Genomic DNA, 21,064 nt, shown 5'->3' on the forward strand with positions numbered 1-21,064 from the left:
GAATCTGTATTCTTACCTCCGAAGCTACTGTAGAGAGTATTATTATCTAAGAGAGTCTGGGAAAGTCATGGGACTTGCCTGAACTTATATCAAGGCGTAAGAAAAGAATTGCTTCACCGAGTGGATTTAAACAGATATGAGGTAAATTTTTACAAATAATTACATCTAACAAGTTATGCTAAGTCAACATAACAGCTACATACATAACAAGCTCTGCATTGCATAGCCACACACATGTAATTCTGCTCACTTCTGTTAACATTGTAAAAGGCAGCACAGGAAGCTTGGGTCTGGCTCTGGAGCCAGTTTACCTGAGCTTGCCTCAGTTTCTTCTTCTGAAGAACAGGGGTACCAACAATATATACTTCATAATGTTGATGGGAAGATTAAATAATATGCAAAGGCATTTAATTTAATGCTTGGCCAATAGTAAGCATTCATACATAATATCTGCCATGCTTGTTGTTATTGTTATCAATATTATTAATAATCTTAAAGGCGACTGGGAGTGGTGGTTCACGCCTGTAATCCTAGCAGGTTGGGAAGCCAAGGCAGGCAGATGGCTTGAGCTCAGGAGTTTGAAACCAGCCTGGGCAACATGGCAAAACCCTGTATCTACAAAATATATAAAAATTAGCTGGGCATAGTGGTGTGTGCCTGTAAACCCAGCTACTCGGGAGGCTGAGGCATGAGAATCGCTTGAACCTGGGAGGCAGAGGTTGCAGTGAGCCATTATCACATCACTGTACCTGTTGCCTGGGCAACAGAGTGAGACTCTGTCTCAAAAAAATAAATAAAATAAAATAACAATATTAAAGGCCCCTTTTGACCCACCTTACCTGCAAAGAATAATCAGGGCAGAAGGCTCACCATTATCATGTTTTATCTAATCACCTCCTAACTACTTTCAAACCAACAAACCCAAATATTGCCATTGATCCCCCTCCTATGCAAAGGACAGTAATAAGTCCAGTCTCAAAAAAGTATTGTTTGTACTGAATGCCTATCTCCATGCACTGTACTATGGGTTCTGTGCATATTATCTCATTTGTTTCTCACCATATTCTGTGAGGTGGCTACAATCATTACCCCCATTAAATGATGAAAAACTAGGACTTAAGGTCCTTGTCCATGGTAATACAAATAGTATATGGTAGAAGTGGGATAAACACTTGTATTAGTCCGTTTTGTTTTGTTTTGTTTTGTTTTCACCCAGGCTGGACTGCAATGGCACGATCTCAGCTCACTGCAACCTCCGTCTCCCAGGTTCAAGAGATTCTCCAGCCTCAGCCCCCTGAGTGATTACAGGCACATGCCACCATGCCTGGCTAATTTTTGCATTTTTAGTATAGATGGGGTTTCACCATGTTGGTCAGGCTTGTCTCGAACTCCTGACCCCGTGATCTGCCTGCCTCAGCCTCCCAAAGTGCTGGGATTACATGCATGAGCCACCGTGCCCAGCCGTATTAGTCTGTTTTTACACTGCCATAAAGATACTACTGATAACTGGGTAATTTATAAATAAAAGAAGTCTAATTGACTCACAGTTCTGCATGGCTGGGGAGGCCTCAAGAAACTTATAATCCTGGTGGAAGGCAAAGGAGATTCAAAGCATATCTTAGATGGTGGCAGGAGACAGCGCATGGAGAAACTGCCAAACACTTTTTAAAACCATCAGATCTCACGAGAACTCACTCACTATCACGAGAACAGCATGGGGGAAACTGCCCCCATAATTCAGTCACCTCCCACTGGGTCCCTCCCTCGACACATGGAGATTGGAATTGGAGATGAGATTTGGGTGGGACACAGAACCAAACCATACTAACAGTCATTGTCAACATTTCTGCTAATTTATGATAATCAAAGTTATTTTCATTTTGGGGTGAAGTCTTTAATATACTCTCTTGTCATAGGGACTTCACTAAAGGTCACTAGTAACTCAAATTAAAGCAATGTATCTGTTCTCACTTATAACTGGGAGCTGAATGATGAAAACACATGGACACATGGGTGGGGGGAACAACCCACACTGGGGCCTGTCAGTGGGTCAGGGGGAGGGAGAGCATCAGGAAGAACAGCTAATGGGTGCTGGGCTTAATACCTGGGTGATGGGTTGATCTGTGCAACAAACCACCATGGCACACATCTACCTATGTAACAAACCTGCACATCCTGCACATGTACTCCAGAACTTAAAATAAAAGATGATTTTTTTTTTAAAAAAAAGCAACGCATTTTTTATGAAGAAGCAATTCTTCTTTAGTTTTGGGAATCTATTGAACATTATGAGGTAAAATCAAAGAGGTTGGCTTTTAATTTCAAAAAGATTAAACATGAAAACATGAAAGATTAAACATGAAAGATTTTCATGTTAAGAGTATTGTGATGGCTAATATCCAGTGTCAACTTGATTGGATTGAAGGAAGCAAATTATTGTTCCTGGGTGCGTCTGTGAGGGTGCTGCCAAAGGAAATTAACATTTGAGTCAGTGGACTGGGAGAAGAAGACCCACCTTCAATCTTGGTGGGCACCAGCTAATCAGCTGCCAGTGTGGCTAGAATAAAGCAGGCAGAAGACAATGGAAAGAGCAGACTCGCTGAGTCTCCCGGCCTTCATCTTTCTCCCGTGGTGGATGTTTGCTGCCCTCGAACATCAGACTCCACATTCTTCAGCTTTTGGACCCTTGGACTTATACCAGTGGTTTGCCAGGGACTCTCAGGCTTTCAGCCACAGACTGAAGGCTGCACTGTCAGCTTCCCGACTTTTGAGGTTTTGGGAGTTGGACTGGCTTTCTTTCCTTTTCTTTTTCTTTTTTTTTTCTTTGAGACGGAGTCTCGCTCTGTCGCCCAGGCTGGAGTGCATGCCATCTCGGCTCACTGCAAGCTCCGCCTCCCGGGTTCACGCCATTCTCCTGCTTCAGCCTCCCCAGCAGCTGGGATTACAGGTGCCAGCCACCACGCCCAGCTAATTTTTTTGTATTTTCAGTAGAGACGGGGTTTCACCGTTTTAGCCAGGATGTTCTTGATCTCCTGACCTCGTGATCCACCCGCCTCGGCCTCCCAAAGTGCTGGGATTACAGGCGTGAGCCACCGCGCCCGGCCTGGACTGGCTTTCTTGCTCCTCAGTTTGCAGACACCCTATTATGGGACTTCACCTTGTGATCGTGTGAGTCAATACTCCTTAATAAACTCCCCTTTAAATTTACATGTATCGTATTAGTTCTGTCCCTCCAGAGAACCCTGACTAATATGAGTATATACAAAACTAAATCATAATTAAACACATGTTGCAGCTGATGGGTGTGACTAGAAAGAGGTATCAATTTAAGTAAATTTAAAACACAATATCCAATCAGCTGAACTCTTCTGAATGTCATATTTTACTTTATATCTTCGTTTAACTTCTCCTAGACTCAGGTCCCTAGTATCTAAAGTAAAAATTTGCCATCAGAATTAAGGGAAATTACATATACATATGTAAAAACTACTTTTTAAATCTAGAGAAACCTATAAAATGTTAACACTTATGTTTATAAGAAATCTTACTGTATTTTAGTATATAGAATATCATAAAAAATATAAATATCTAGCTGCCCAAGTGTGTATAGTGCTTGATCTATAGAAGGTGCTCAATAAATGTTAAATGAATGAATACAGATGCTCTGAGTTCCTTGCTAACAGCAAGAATGTATTTAGTATTTATTATTGTTATTATTCCCCCCATCATAATAATAGTGGAGGATAGTGCCCTTATCTGTTTGTCATTGCAATAATGAACTCTACCAGCAGCCTCTGTAATTTGGGAGTGACACAGGAGAGGGAGCTCACAAAGACACACTATACACGCAATGGTCCTGAATCCTGAATTCAAACTGGTGTCTCTGTTTTTGTAGCTTTTCTTCCCCCAAATATGTAGGCAAACATACTAATACAACCATGAAAAAATGCCATTAAATATAATACCTTGCAATAATTAGGTGAAGAATTCTTGACATGCTCAAATTTTATAGTAATTATTTATATCATAAGTATGAGATTATAAAGCCTGTTTTCTCCGTTGACTTCAGGATGAAGTCGATAAAAGGGACTTAACTAATTACTATAATCTATTAATCATTCCATACTTACTGAGCACCTACTAGGTGCCAGCTACTGAATTAGGTGCTGAACAAAAAAAGTAGTCTCTTTGTAGAGTTCTTAGACTAGTTAGAGACACAAACAACTCACCAGCAATTAGAAAACAGCATGTCTGCTACAAATGGGGAATTAATGAAGACTATAAGAGCACACAAGAGGGATTTTTCAGAAGAGTTCTCCAGGCATAGTGATGTCAAAGCTGAGACTGGGTGGGGCGGGGCTGGAGAAACTGTATTGGGAGAACATGTATGACGGTGAAGTTCAAGGGGCTGGAGAGCATGAATAATTCAGTATCCTGGGGAAGGGGGTAGTGGGTAGAGAGGGAGCTGAAAAGGCAACACGGGACAATTCATAAAAGGACTTATGAGCTAATACTCCTCAGGTAATAACACTGAATGAAAATATTTCCCTATATGTCAAGCATATTCATTTTATTTCTTCCATTGATTATTAGTAATAGCTAGCTGCTTTCAAAGAAGCTTCAGAATTTAATCAAAACAGGAAGAATACAAAGACCTAAAACAAGTCTCTATAATCTTTTTCTAATTACAAACAAAGAGGTCTTTGGAACTGCCTCTCCCTAATTTGGCATGTGAATTATGATTTGAGAGCCTGAAATAGATATGGTACTGAATTCATTTGCTCTGAGGAAGAATAGACACAGATAGAAAGAAGTCTTTTCCTCTAGGCTTATACCAGTTTGCTTTTATAAGGATTTTGCACCTTGTCCACAAACATTTGGAACTCATGGGAAAATTAATACTCCCTAAGCAAAATAACTGGTTTTTTTTAGGAAAATGTCTTCAATTTTTCTGACAGAAAGTTATTTCCTAGGTGCAGAACAAGCTACTACATATGCTTCGTAAATGATCCTGATATGTGGTAAAAGTTGATGAATGGAAAAGATGAAGGCTCAAGCACAATGAATTTCTTTTTTTTTTTTTTTTTGAGATAGGGTCTCTGTCACTCAGGCTGGGGTGTAGTGGCATGTTCACAGTTCACCACAGCCTCAAACTTCAGGGCTCAAGAGATCCTCCTCCCTCAGCTTCCCAAACAGCTAGGACTATAGGCACCTACCACCACTTCTGGCTAATTTTTAAAAATATTCTGTAGAGAGGGGGTCTCACTATGATTCCCAGGCTGATCTCAAACTCCTGGCCTCAAGTGATACTTTAGCCTTTGAAAGTGCTAAGATTACAGGTGTGAGCCACTGCACCTGGCCTTCAATTGCTTTGATACCTTATCAGTTAAGATTGGATTAGTTGCAAAAAATAGAGAATCCTAAAACAGTGATTTAAACAAGATACAAGTCATAGTTATGCTGTCTGGTGCTAGTACGACAGCTCTACAGGGTTGTCAGGGACTGGTCTCCTTCTATCTTAACTTTCTACTATGATGGTTATTATTCCCAAGCTAGCTATGTAAGTGTCAGTTATCACATGTAGAATTTATGCAGTAAGATGGATGAAGAATTGAGGAAAGCATGCCCTCTCCCTGTCAGGGGAACCTCTGCAAGTCTGTACATAGTTCTGCTTACATTTTATTAGCCAAAATTTAGTTGCAACACTCTACTTCACTGACAAGAGAGCCAAGGAGTGTTTTTTTTTTTTTTTTTTTTAGATAGGTTGCAAAGAGCCCAGCTAAAAATGTGTGTATTTCTAAGAAAAGAGGAAGGAAGAGAAAGAGAGAAGGACAGATTTTAGAAGCCAATTCTCAATCTCTGCCATAAACACATATTCATATAAACTTAAAAATGTGAATGTGTGCTGTGGTTTGTATGTTTGTGTACCTCCAAATTTCATGTTGAAACTTAATCTCCAATGCAACAGTATTAAGAGGCAAGGCCTTTAGTATGTGATTAAATTGTAAGGGCTCTATACATTAAGGGGATTAGTGTACTTAGAAATGGGCCAAACAAGGCTGTTTGGCCCTTCTTCCCCCTCTGGCCCTTCCTCCATTATATGAGGGCAATGCATTCATCCATTCCATCATGTGAGGATACAGCATCCAGGTACCATCTATGAAGCAGAGGGCAAGCTTTCATCAGACACTGACTCTGCCAGCACCCTGACCTTTAACTTCCCAGCCTCCTGAACAGTGAGAATTAAATTTCTACTATGTAGAAATTACCCAATCTAAAGTATTTTGTTATAGTAGCATGAATAGACTGAGACAAAAATTTGCACCAGAAATGGGGTGCTGCTGCAGCAAATACCTAAAAATGTGGAAGCAGCTTTGGAACTGGGTAATGAGTAGAAGCTGGAAGAATTTTAAAGTGCATTGCCATGAACAGAGGGGCATTCAGGGCAATACTGGTGAGAGCTCAAAGAAGAAGAGAGCTGTAAACAGAGTGTTGATCTTCTTAGAGATTATCTAAGTGCTTTTTAACAGAATGCTGGTAGAAATAGACAGTAAAGGCCATCCTGACGACATCTTAGACAGAAATGAGAAACAACTTATTGGAAACTGGAGGAACAGCCATTCTTGTGATAGCATGCAAAGACCTTGGCTGAACTGTTTGTCTCCTAGTGTTTCATTCAAGTAAGAACTTAACAGCAATGAAATAGGGTATTTGGCAGAAGAAATCTCTAATCAAAGTTTTGAGAATGTGGCATGGCTTCTTTTGACTGCTTATAGTAAAATGCAGGAAGGGATAATAAATTAAAGATGCAATTTATAATCTAAAGGGAAGCAGAACTTAAAGGTTTGGAAAATTCTCAGAAGAAAAAAGCATGTTCAGAAGAAAACACCAAGAGTGTGGCCAAATGACCATTTAATTAGAAAATCAGGATGTATAAAAGTGAGAGAGGAGAAAGGAAGAAACCAGTCAGGCAGACAGTTAGGGTGGGTCCTCAGTTAAATTGTTTCAAACAAACAAACAAACAAACAAAAAACCAGCCTAAAAAATCAAGTTGCAGGCACAAATAAGGGAACTTGCCCAGGGGGCTTGCCTAAGACATGCCCTCAGCTGCATAGGTAAGAAAGGCTATACAGAAGACTGGGCTGTTTGCAACTATATAAAAAAAATATTCCTTGGCTCTCTTGTCAGTTAAGTGGAGTGTTGTGACTAAATTTTGGCTAAGAATATGTAAGCAGAACTATGTACAGACTTGCAGAGGTTCCCTTGACAGGGAGAGGGCATGTTTTCCTCAACTCTTCATCCATCTTACTGCATAAATTCTACATGTGATAACTGACACTTACATAGCCAGCTTGGGAATAATAATCATCATGCCTGCAATGGAAATAACCGACATGCCTGCAACAGAAAATTCCATCTCCTGACACGTGCGCAGTAAGGGGAACAAAGCAAAATGGAGTAACTCAAGCTGAGCCTGCATGTGCACTAGGAATATGTGGTGGAACTACCAAAAATGCACACCTTATGCAAATGAGATGCCCAGCCCCTTATCAGTTTCTTATAAAAACCTCTGTATCCAAACTGTGAATCAGCAACCCATTTTTCCAGGACCCCTCTCTGTAGCAGAGAGCTATTCTCTTTCTTTCACCTATTAAACGTCCACTCTTAACCTCATTCTTTGTGTGTCCACATCCTTGATCTCTGTGGCCCTGAAACAACCAACTTCAGGTGTTACCCCAGACAATGAGGCCACTTCAAAAGGAAGCCAGATGCTATTCATCAAGACAATGAAAGAGGCTGGGTGTGGTGGCTTGTGCCTTTAATCCCAGCAATTTGTGAGGCTGAGGTGGGTGGATTGTTTGAGCTGAGGAGTTGGAGGACAGCCTGGGCAACATGGCAAAACTCTGTGTCTACAAATATATATATATTAGACAAATATATATATAATATATATATATATATATAGACAAATACACACACACACACACACACACACACACACACACACGCGAAAATTAGGCAGACATGGTAACGTGTGCTTGTAGTCCCAGCTTGAGCCTGGCAGATGAAGGTTACAACGAGCCAAGATTGTACCACTGCACTCCAGCCTGGGTGACAGAGTCTCACTCTGCCTCAAAAAAAAAAAAAAAAAGAATGAAATAATGACCCCAAAAGCATTTCAGAGATTGTTGGGGCTGCCACTCTCATCATAGGCCCAAACTGCCAGGGCCTTGAGGGCAGAAAAGTTTCAAAAAACAGCCCAGGGCTCCTGTGTGAAAATTTTCAAAAAGCGCTCAGGAGTTCCTTCCCAGCACCACCTCAAGTCTCTGCTCCCAAAATTCAGGTGCGGTGCTCCTCAGCTGCACCAGCTGTGGCTCAAGTAGGCCCAGGTACAGCTTGGGCCACCCTGCTGGAACATAGTGACAACTCTGCAGGCATGCAGAGTACAAGAGCTATGGGGGCTTGGCTACCTCCACCTAGATTTCAGAGGATAACCCCAAAAGCCTCAGGATCCAGGCACAGGCAGGGCTATCACAGAAAGCCCCTAGTAAGGTAACACCCAGCAGATCCATGGGGTCAGGGTCAGGGTCACTGCAGAGTCCCCATTGGGGCAATGCTCAGGGGAGCTATAGGGTTGGGGATGCCGAAAAGAACTTCCACTAGGGCAAATATCCAGTAAAGCTGTGTGGGCAGGACTACTTCCAAGACCCTGAACCAGCAGAGCCACCAGCATGTAATTTCAGCCCAGGAGAGCTGCAGGAGTACCACTGCAATGCCATGAAAGCTGCTGTGTGGGCTGTGCCCAGCAAAGCTAGGGGGCAGGACTGTTCTGAGCTTTGGGGACCCAACTTCCACCCCAGTATATCCAGAAAGCAGACATAGAGTCAAAGATCATTCTCAAGCCTCAAGATTTAATGTTCTTTGCCTTGGTGAGATTTGTACTTACTTGCCACTTGTTCCCATTTCTTCTTTCCTATTTCTCCCTTTTGAAATGGGAACATCTATTCTATGCCTGTCCTACCGTTGCATTTTGGAAGCAAAAACTTGTTTGATTTCACAGATTCACAGGTGGAAAGCAATTTGTCTCAGGATAAATCATACCTTGAGTCTCATCCATATCTGATTTAAATGATATTTAGATGAGACTCTGGACTTCAAACTTCTGAGTTGGTGCTGAAATAAGTCAAAAATTTGGGGGATTTTGGAATGGAATGAATGTATTCGTATGTGAGAAGGTCATGAATTTTGGGGGGTCAGGGGCGGAATGCTACGGTTTGAATGTTTGTGGCAGTCCAAAATTCATATTGAGAAATTGAGGGTTTAAGATGGCAGATAGGAGGCAGGACTAGCTTGCAGCTGCCACTTGGATGGACAGAACAGCCTGTAGAGACTCACATCGTGAACTTTTGCTCCAGGAACTACAGCAGGAACACACCAGAAAGCCAAGATAATCCACAGACCCTTTGAAGGAACTGGATCACCACGGCAGGCTCCCTGAGATGCCAAAAAAACTGTGAGTCTGCTTTATTTCTCAGTGGGGAGGTTTGTGGTCTGGGGCAAATTTTCAGCCCTGGTCACTGGCTGCCTGGAAACAGACTCTGTGCCATTGGTGGGGCACAGTGGGAATGAGACCAGCCTTTAGGACTACGGGCTTTATGGGAGCAGGGTGAGGCCTGTGACTGCTGGCTTTCCTCCACTTCCCTGGCAACTCAGCAGAGGAAACCTTAATCCCTCTGGGAATATAACTCCATTGGACTGGGAACCATACCCCCATCTGCCACAGCAGTCACAGCAAGCCCACCCCAAGAAGAGGTTGAGCTCAGACATGCCTGTCTCTGCTCCCACCTGGTGGTCTTTCTCTACCTGCCCTGGTAGCTGAAGAAAAAGGTCATAATCCCTTGGGAACTCTATGGCCCTGCCCACCACTTGAGAAACCTGAATACTTAACCAGATGTCCCTAGAGCAAGTTTGCATCCTCCATATAGGACCACAGCTGATGTGCTCTTGAAAGTACCACCTCCTGGCTGAAGGCCAACCAACAAAAACCAGCGCACTAAACAAAAACACAGCCAAGGACCCTCACAGAGTCCACTCCATTCCCCTGCTAACTCCCTGAGAGCAGGTGCTGGTATCCACAGCTGCAAGACCTGAAGACAGATTACATCACAGGAGTCTTTGTAGACCCTCCCTAGTACTAGTCTGGAACCTGGTAGCTCTGCTGCGTGGCTAGACCCAGAAGAGCAGAAATAGTCACTACAGTTCAGCTCTCAGGAATCCCCATTCATAGGGGAAGGGGGAGAACACCCCATTAATGAAGCACCCTGTGGGACAAAAAATCTGCACAGCAGCCCCTGAGTCCCAGATCTTCCCTCTGACGTAGTCTACCCAAATGAGAAGAAAGCAGAAAAACAATTCTGCTAATATGATAAAACAAGGTTCTTTAACATGCCCAAAAGATCACACCAGCTCACCAGCAATGGATCCAAACCAAGACAAAAATCTCTGAATTGTTAGAAAAACAATTCAAAAGGTTGATTATTAAGCTAATCAAGGAGCACCAGAGAAAGTTGAAGTCCAAATTAAAGAAATCAAACACATGATACAGGATATGAAAGTAAAATTCTCCAGTGAAATAGATAGCATAAATAAAAAACAATCACAACTTCTGAAAATCAAGGGCACACTTAGGGAAATGCAAAATGCACTGGAAAGTCTCAGCAATAGTCTCATCCATCAAACAAGCAGAAAGAAAGAACTTGAGAACTCGAAAACAAGACTTTCGAATTTACCCAATATGTCAAACACAAAGAAAAAAGAATTTTAAAAAATGAACAAAGCCTCTAAGAAGTTCGGGAGTATGTTAAACGTCCAAACCTAAGAATAATTGGTGTTGTCACAGAAGAAGAGAAGTCTAAAAGTTTGGAAACACATTTGAGGAAATAGTCGAAGAAAACTTCCCCAGCCTTGCTAGAGATCTAGACATCCAAATACAAGAAGCTCAAAGAACACCTGGGAAATTCATCACAAAAAGATCCTTGCCTAGGCACATAGTCATCAGGTTATCTAAAGACAAAGGAAAGAATCTGAAGATCTGTGAGGCAAAAGCATCAGGTTCTGTAATGGAAAACCTATCAGATTAACAGCAGATTTCTCAGCAGAAACTCTACAAACTAGAAGGGATTGAGGTCCTATTTTTAGCCTCGTTAAACAAAACAATTATCGCCAAGAATTTTGTATCTAGTGAAACTAAGCTTCATAAATGAAGGAAAGATAGTCTTTTCCAGACAAATAAATGCTCAGAGAATTCGCCACTACCAAGCCAGCACTATAAGAACTGCTAAAAAGAGTTCTAAATCTTGAAACAAATCCTTGAAATACACCAAAATTGAAACTTCTTAAAGCATAAATCTCACAGGATCTATATAACAATAAGACAATGAAAAATATCAAGGTATTCAGGCAACAAATAGCACAATGAGTAGAATAGTACCTCACATCTCAATACTAACATTGAATGTAAATGGCCTAAATGTTCTACTTAAAAGATACAGAATGGCAGAATGTATAAGAATTCACCAACCAAGTTTCTGCTGTCTTCAGGAGACTCACCTAACACACAAGGATTCACATAAACTTAAGGTAAAGGGGCGGAAAAAGACATTCCATGCAAATGGACACCCAAAGCAAGCAGGAGTAGCTATTCTTATATCAAACAAAACAAATTTTAAAGTAACAGCAGTTAAAAAAGACAAAGGACATTACATTATGATAAAAGAACTAGTCCAATAGGAAAATATCACAGTTCTAAATATATATGCACCTAATACTGGAGCTCCCAAATTTATAAAACAATTACTACTAGACCTAAGAAATGAGATAGATGGCAACACAGTAATTGTGGGGGTCTTTAATACTCCACTGACAGCACTAGACAGGTCATCAAGACAGAAAGTCAACAGAGAAACAGTGGACTTAAACTATTCCCTACGAAAAATGAACTTAACAGATATTTACAGAACATTCTACCCAACAACTGCAGAATATACATTCTATTCATCAGCAAATGAAACATTCTCCAGGATAGACCATATCACAGGCCACAGAACAAGTCTCATTAAATTTAAGAAAATCAAAATTATATCAAGTACTCTCTGAGACCACAGTGGAATAAAATTGGAAATCCACTCCAAAAGGAACCCTCAAAATCATGCAAACACAAAGAAATTAAATAACCTGCTCCAGAATGATTGTTGGGTTAACAATGAAATCAAGATGGAAATTTAAAAGTTCTTTGAACTGAACGATAATAGTGACACAACCTATCAAAACCTCTGGGATACAGCAAAAGCAATGCTAAGAGGAAAGTTCATAGCATTAAATCCCTACATCAAAAAGTCTGACAGAGCACAAATAGACAATCTAAGGTCACACCTCACAAAACTGTAGAAACAAAAACAATCCAAACCCAAACCCATTAGAAGAAGAAACATAACAAAGATCTGAGCAGAACTAAATGAAATTGAAACAAACAAAAAACAAACAAAACCCACAAAAGATAAATGAAACAAAAAGCTGGTTCTTTGAAATGATAAATAAAATTGATAGACCATTAGCGAGATTCACCAAGAAGACAGAGATCCAAATAAGCCCAATTAGAAACAAAATCAGAGATACTACAACTGATGCTACAGAAATACAAAAGATTATTCAAGGCTACTATGAACACGTTTATGTGCATAAACTAGAAAACCTAGAGGAGACAGATAAATTCCTGGAAATATACAACCCTCCTAGATTAAACCAGGAAAGCATAAAATCTGAACAGACCAATAATAAGCAGTGAGATTGAAATGGTAATTAAAAAAACTGCCAACAAAAAAAGTCTGGGACCAGATGGATTCACAGCTGAATTCTATCAGACATTCAAAGAAGTCTTGGTGCCAATCCTATTGACACTAATTATCAGGGAAATGCAAATCAAAACCACAATGCAACACCACCTCACTCCTGCAAGAATGGCCATAATTTTAAACATAAAAAAAATAGAGTTGGCATGGATGCTGTGAAAAGGGAACATGTTGGTGGGAATGTAAACTAGTACAAACACTATAGAAAATAGTGTGGTGATTCCTTAAAGAACTGCACATTCTGTACATGTAACCCAGAACTTACAGTATAATAATAAAAAAGTTACTGTATATTAAAAAAAAAAAAAGAACTAAAAGTAGATCTACTCTTTGATCCAGCAATCCCACTACCAGGTATCTACCCAGAGGAAAAGAAGTCATTATATGAAAAAGATACTTGCACATGCATGTTTATAGCAGCACAATTTGCAGTTGCAAAAATATGGAACCAGTCCAGATGACCATCAATCAACTAGTGGATAAAGAAAATGTTTATATATACCATGGAATACTACTCAGCCATAATAAGGATTGAAATAATGGCATTTGCAGCAACCTGGATAAACTTTGAGACTATTATTCTAAGTAATTCAGGAATGGAAAACCAAACATTGTATGTTCTCACTCATATATGGACACGACCTGTTCCCCCAAAACCCATTGAAATAAAAAATAATAAAATAAAATACAAATAAATTGATGAATAAAAACAACCAAAATAAAATTCATACTGAAGCTTAATTTCCAGTGTGATTGTAGCAAGAAGTGGACCTTTAGGAGGTAATTATGCCATGAGGGCAGAGCCCTCATTAATATGATTAGTGCCCTTATAGAAGATCCAAGGGAATTTATTTGTCCCTTTTTGCCCTTTTTCCACGTGAGGACACACAGCAAGAAGGCACCATCTTTGGAGCAGAAAGCAAGCCCTCATCAGACACTGAATCTGTTGGTGCCATGATCTTGGACTTGTCAGACTTAGAATTGTAAGCAATAAATGTCTATTGTTTATGAATTACCTAGTATAAGGTATTTTGTTGCAGCAGCCAGAATGAATTAAGACAGTAGGTAACCTCAATATATTTATTTATAAATTATAGACATACTCCATTATGCTATTATTTTATAGAAATTACAAAATATGAAAAAATAATTTTGTTAAAGAATAAAATAAAAATTAAACATAAATAAAATATTTATATTGTCTTTCCAATCTCAGGGGATTGTAATGTATAAATCAATTTGGAGACTGCTGCTCTAGGAGGCAATAAGTATAAACATTTAGATTCTACTTCTTCAAACTGGCAATAAAATAATCATAGAATCTAGAAAGTCTTAGGGGTGTGAGGTATTCCCTAGTCTATTGAGGAAAAGTCTATGTCCACTTAGGTTACTACTCAGAAAGCTGGACTAATATTGAGTAACAGCAAGGCTAGACGCTTAACGTAGCCTCAAGAATTACAACACTAGCATGTGAGAACAACAGTATTATAAAATAAAAACATGAAAAACAGAGTGACAATATAAATTAGTAAGTATTAGTTACATGAAGACTTTGAGGTTATTTTTGTATATTTGCTTCAAATGGTAACTTTTTTCTAAAAATGTGTTTATAGCAACATTTCTGAAAAGCACAATGGCGATAACATAACCAAAAGGCTTAAAAATGTTTATATATCATAAGTAAACTTCTTAGACTTCTAAGAGCCCAGGGAAAGAAACTATGATATCATGAAAATTTTATAAATACAGATATTCCAATGATATTCATTATTAGAAATAGGCAAAAATGGTTAAACAAATTATAATACAGCCATGCAATGAAACATTATGCAACTATTAAAAATTATACTTTCAACTGCTGGGCATGGTGGCTCACACTTGTAATTCCAGCACTTTGGGAAACTGAGGCAAGCGGATCACAAGGTCAGGAGATTGAGACCATTCTGGCTAACACGCTGAAACCCCATCTCTACTAAAAATAGAAAAAATTGGCTGGGCAGAGTGGTGGGCACCTGTAATCCCAGCTACTCAGGAGGCTGAGGCAGAGGAATCACTTGAACTGGGAGGCAGAGGTTGCAGTGCGCCGGAGATCACACCACTGCACTCCAGCCTGGGCAACAAGAGCTAAACTCCGTCTCAAAAAAAAAAAAAAAAAAAAAAATTATACTTTCAAAGACTATTTGCTGACATCATAAAATGCCCAACATTAAGTAGGGGATGCAATATAACAAATTAAGTCACATATCTCCTTACAAACCTTTCTCTCCCCCTCTATCACACACATGGACATTCCTACGTACATTAAGCTGATAAATTCCTAAAAGGAAAAACCACCTGAATTTTAATGCTATCTAGGGAATTATATTAGTGGTGATTTTTATCATATTCTTTAATGTTTTCTGTATTTTCTAAATTTCCTAGCACAAATACATGTAACATTCATATAATTAGAACTCAATGCTACTGAAAAGCTTACTGAAAGTCATCTTGAAAGAAAATATATTAATTTAGGTTCTCAAAATTAAAAAGTATGTTAAATAGTTTTATAGGTCTAGTGTTGGGCAGTGGAGAGCTATGTGGTCTCTAGGTCTGAGAAAAGGTAGTTTGAAGGAAATTCAGATAGTCAATTTGACTTCATGTGGCAGAAAATGTCTAAATTATATTTTAGATAGTAATTATTCACATTATAGTAATAATGCATTATCAAATCTTTCATTTGAATCTGAATTTGCAGAATTAACATTGACATTATTTAGATAAAACTCTCAAGTATTAAATGAAAGTTAATAAAAATAAGATGTGCTATTATTTAAAATGTTTTTTTTTTAAAAATAATTTCCAGTTGCTGGCAAGATGGCCGAATAGGAACAGCTCTGGTCTGTAGTTCCCAGCGAGATCGACACAGAAGGCAGGTGATTTCTGCATTTCCAACTGAGGTACCCAGTTCATCTCAATGGGACTGGTTGGTCAGTGGGTGCAGCCCAAGGAGGGCGAGCCGAAGCAGGGTGGGGCATCACCTTACCCGGGAAGTGCAAGGAGTCAGGGAACTCCCTCTCCCAGCCAAGGGAAGCCATTAGGGACTGTACTGTGCACTCTGGCCCAGATACTGTGCTTTCCACACGGTGATTCCTTCTGGTGTCTACACCACCAGAGCCCTGGGTTTCCAGCCCAAAACTGGGCGGTCATTTGGGCAGACACTGAGCAAGCTGGAGGAGTTTTTTTTTTCATGTCCCAGTGGCGCCTGGAACACCAGTGAAACAGAACCGTTCACTCCCCCTGCAAAGGGGGCTGAAGCCAGGGAGCCAAGTAGTCTGTTTCGTCAGAGCCCAGATGGAGCTCAGCAAGCTAAGATCCACTTGTTGAAATTCTTGCTGCCAGCACAGCAGCAGTCTGAGTTCGACCTGGGACACCTGAGCTTGGTGGGTGGTGGGGAGTCCACCATTGCTGAGGCTTAAGTAGGTGGTTTCACCCTCACAGTGTAAACAAAGCCACCAGGATGTTCAAACTGGGTGGAGCCCACCCCAGCTCAGAAAGGCTGCTGCAGCCAGACTGTCTCCTCTCTGGGCAGGGAATCTCTGAAAAAAAGGCAGCAGCCCCAGTCAGGGACTTACAGATATAACCCCCACCTCCCTGGGACAGAGCACCTGGGGAAAGTGGTGGTTGTAGGCGCAGCTTCAGCAGACTTAAACGTCCCTACCTGGCAGCTCTGAAGAGAGCAGTGGGTCTACCAGCACAGCGTTTGAGCTCTGATAAGGGACAGACTGCCTCCTCAAGTAGGTCCCTGACCCCTGTGTATCCTGACTAGGAGACACCTCCCAGTAGGAGCCAACAGACACCTCATACAGGAGAGCTCTGGCTGGCATCTGGTGGGTGCCCCTCTGGGTTGAAGCTTCCAGAGGATAGAATAGGCAGCAATCTTTGCTGCTCTGCAGCCTCCGCTGGTGCTACCCAGGCAAACAGGGTCTGGAGTGGACCTCCAGCAAACTCCAGCAGACCTGCAGCAGAGAGGCCTGACTGTTAGAAGGAAAACTAACAAACAGATAGGAATAGTATCAACATCAACAAAAAGGATGTCCACTCAGGGACCCCATCTGAAGGTCATCGACTTCAAAGACCAAAGGTAGATAAATCCATGAAGGTGGGGAGAAACCAGTGCAAAAAGGCTGAAAATTTCAAAAACCAGAATGCTTCTTCTCCTCCAAAGGATCACAACTCCTCACCAGCAAGGGAACAAAACTGGATAGAGAATGAGTTTGACAAATTGACAGATGTTAAGCTCCAGAAGATGGGTAATAACAAACTCCTCTGAGCTAAAGGAGCATGTCCTAACCCAATGCAAGGAAGTTAAAAACCTTGAAAAAAGGTTAAACGAATTGCTAACTAGAATAACCAGTTTAGTGAAGAACACAAATGACCTGATGGAGCTGAAAAACATAGCACGAGAATTTCGTGAAGCATACACAAGTATCAATAGCTGAATTGATCAAGAGGAGGAAAGGATATCAGAGACAGAAGATCAACTCAATGAAATAAAGCAAGCAAACAAGATTAGAGAAACAAGATTGAAAAGAAATGAACAAAGCCTCCAAGAAGTATGGGACTATGTGAAAAGACCAAATCTATGTTTGATTGGTGTACCTGAAAGTGACGGGGAGAATGGAAACAAGTTGGAAAACACTCCCAGGATACTATCCAGGAGAACTTCCCCAACCTAGCAAGGCAGGCCAACATTCAAATTCAGGAAATACAGAGAACACCACAAAGATACTCCTCGAGAAGAGCAACCCCAAGACACATAATTGTGAGGATCACCAAGGTTGAAATGAAGGAAAAAATGTTAAGGGCAGCCAGAGAGAAAGGTCGGGTTACCCACAAAGGGAAGCCCATCAGACTAACAGCGGATCTCTCAGCAGAAACCCTACAAGCCAGAAGAGAGTGGGGGCCAATATTCAACATTCTTAAAGAAAAGAATTTTCAAACCAGAATTTCATATCCAGCCAAACTAAGCTTCATAAGTGAAGGAGAAATAAAATCCTTTACAGACAGGTAAATGCTGAGAGATTTTGTCACCACCAGGCCTGCCCTACAAGAACTCCTCAAGGAAGCACTAAACATGGAAAGGAACAACCGGCACCAGCCACTGCAAAAACATACCAAATTGTAAAGACCATCAACACTGTGAAGAAACTGCATAAACTAATGGGCAAAATAACCAGCTAGCATCATAATGGCAGGATCAAATTCAACATAACAATATTAACCTTAAATGTAAATGGGCTAAATGCTCCAATTAAAAGACACAGACTGGCAAATTGGATGAAGAGTCAAGACCCAATGGTGTGCTGTATTCAGGAGACCCATCTCACATGCAAAGACACACATAGGCTCAAAATAAAGGGATGGAGGAATATTTACCAAGCAAATGGAAAGAAAGAAAAAAAAAGCAGGGGTTGCAATCCTAGTCTCTGATAAAACAGACTTTAAACCAACAAAGATCAAAAGAGACAAAGAAGGACATTACATAATGGGAAAGGGATCAATGCAACAAGAAGAGCTAAGTATCCTAAATATATATGCACCCAATACAGGAGCACCCAGATTCAAGAAGCAAGTTCTTAGAGACCTATCTAGAGACTTAGACTCCCACATAATAATAGTGGGAGACTTTAATACCCCACTGTCAACATTAGACAGATCCCTGAGACAGAAAATTAACAAGGATATTCAGGACTTGAACTCAGCTCTGGACCAAGCAAACCTAGTAGACATCTACAGAACTCTGCACCTCAAATCAACAGAATATACATTCTTCTCAGCACCACATTGTACTTATTGTAAAATTTACCACATAATTGGAAGTAAAACACGCCACAGCAAATGCAAAAGAATGCAAATCATAATAGTCTCCCAGACCACAGTGCAATCAAATTAGAACGCAGGATTAAGAAACTCACTCAAAACTCACAACTATATAGAAACTGAACAACCTGCTCCAGAATGACTACTGGGTACATAACAAAATGAAGGCAGAAATAAACATGTTCTTTGAAACCAGTAAGAACAAAGACACAATGTACCACAATCTCTGGGACACATGTAAAGCAGTGTATAGAGGGAAATTTATAGCACTAAAATGCCTACAAGAGAAAGCAGGAAAGATCTAAAATCGACATCCTGACATCACAATTGAAAGAACTAGAGAAGCAAGAGCAAACAAATTCAAAAGCTAGCAGAAGACAAAAAATAACTAAGATCAGTACAGAACTGAAGGAGACAGAGACATAAAAAACCCTTCAAAAAAATCAGTGAATTCAGGAGCTGGTTTTTTGAAAAGATCAACAAAATTGATAGACCACTAGCAAGAATAATAAAGAAAAAAGAGAGAAGAATCAAATAGATGCAATAAAAAATGATAAAGGGGATACCACCAATCCCACAGAAATATAAACTACCATCAGAGAATACTATAAACACCTCTACACAAATAAATAGAAAATCTATAAGAAATAGGTAAATTCCTGGAAACATACACCCTTCTAAGACTAAACTAGGAAGAAGTGGAATCCCTGAATACACCAATAACAAGTTCTGAAACTGAGGCAACAATTAATAGCCTACCAACCAAAAAAGTCTGGGAACTGATGGATTCATAGCAGAATTCTACCAGAAGTACAAAGAGGAGCTGGTACCGTTCCTCCTGAAACTATTCCAAACAACAAAAAAAGAGGGAATCCTTCCTAACTCATTTATGAGGCAAGCACCATCCTGATACCAAAACCTGGCAGAGACACAACAAAAAAGGAAATTTCAGGCCAATATTCCTGATGAACATCGATGTCAAAATCCTCAATAAAGTATTAGCAAATCAAATCCAGCAGCACATCAAAAGGCTTATCCACCACGATCAAGGTGGCTTCATCCCTGGGATGCAAGGCTGGTTCAACATATGCAAATCAATAAACATAATCCACGACATAAACAGAACCAATGACAAAAACCACATGATTATATCAATAGATGCAGAAAAAGCCTTCGACAAAATTCAACAGCCCTTCATGCTAAAAACTCTCGATAAACTAGGCATTGATGGAACGTATCTCAAAATAATAAACACTATTTATGACAAACTGTCAGCCAATATCATACTGAATGGGCAAAAACTGGAAGCATTCCCTTTGAAAACCAGCACAAGACCAGGATGCCCTATCTCACCACACCATTCAACACAGTATTGGAAGTTCTGGCCAGGGCAATCAGGCAAGGGAAAGAAATAAAGGGTATTCAATTAGGAAAAGAGGAAGTCAAATTGTCTCTGTTTGAAGATGACACGATTGTATATTCAGAAAACCTCATCATCTCAGCCCAAAATCTCCTTAAGCTGATAAGCAACTTCAGCAAAGTCTCAGGATACAAAATCAATGTGCAAAAATCCAAAGCATTCCTGTACACCAATAACAGACAAACAGAGAGCCAAATCACAAGTAACTCCCATTCACAATTGTTACAAAGAGAATAAAATACCTAGGAATCCAACTTATAATGGATGTGAAGGACCTCTTCAAGGAGAACTATAAATCACTGCTCAAAGAAATAAGAGAGGACACAAACAAATGGAAGAACATTCCATGCTCATGGATAGGAAGAATCAATATCATCAAAATGGCCATACTGCCCTAAGTAATTTATAGATTTAATGCTACCCTGATCAAGCTACCATTGACTTTCTTCACAGAACTAGAAAAAAACTACTTTAAATTTCATATGGAACCAAAAAAGAGCCTGCATAGCCAAGACAATGCTAAGCAGAAAGAAAAAACCTGGAGGCATCACGCTACCTGACTTCAAACTACATTACAAGGCTACAGTAACAAAAACAGCATGGTACTGGTATCAAAACAGATATATAGACCAACGGAACAGAACAGAGACCTCAGAAATAACGCCACACATACACAATCATCTGATCTTTGACAAACCTGACAAAAACAAGCAATGAGGAAAGGATCCCCTATTTAATAAATGGTGTTGGGAAAACTGGCTAGCCATATGTAGAAAACTGAAACTAGATCCCTTCCTTACACCTTATACAAAAATTAACTCAAGATGGATTAAAGACTTAAACCTAAGACCTAAAACCATAAAAACCCTAGAAGAAA

At 40.1% G+C, this 21,064-nt stretch overlaps 1 protein-coding gene and 1 long non-coding RNA gene across 7 annotated transcripts in view; one reads left to right on the forward strand and one right to left on the reverse strand.

The window, feature by feature from the left end:
- The window catches only part of IMMP2L (inner mitochondrial membrane peptidase subunit 2), a 1,183,069-nt gene that overhangs the window by 353,766 nt on the left and 808,239 nt on the right, over positions 1 to 21,064 (reverse strand). The window lies entirely within an intron of this gene.
- LOC129135562 (uncharacterized) lies at positions 4,395 to 15,838 on the forward strand. The gene is made up of 3 exons (XR_008536522.1): positions 4,395 to 4,521; positions 9,417 to 9,514; positions 15,751 to 15,838. It is a non-coding gene; the product is annotated as an uncharacterized LOC129135562 (long non-coding RNA).

The sequence above is a fragment of the Pan troglodytes genome, chromosome 6 (assembly GCF_028858775.2).
Source record: "Pan troglodytes isolate AG18354 chromosome 6, NHGRI_mPanTro3-v2.0_pri, whole genome shotgun sequence".
Classification (NCBI taxonomy): Eukaryota; Metazoa; Chordata; class Mammalia; order Primates; family Hominidae; genus Pan; species Pan troglodytes.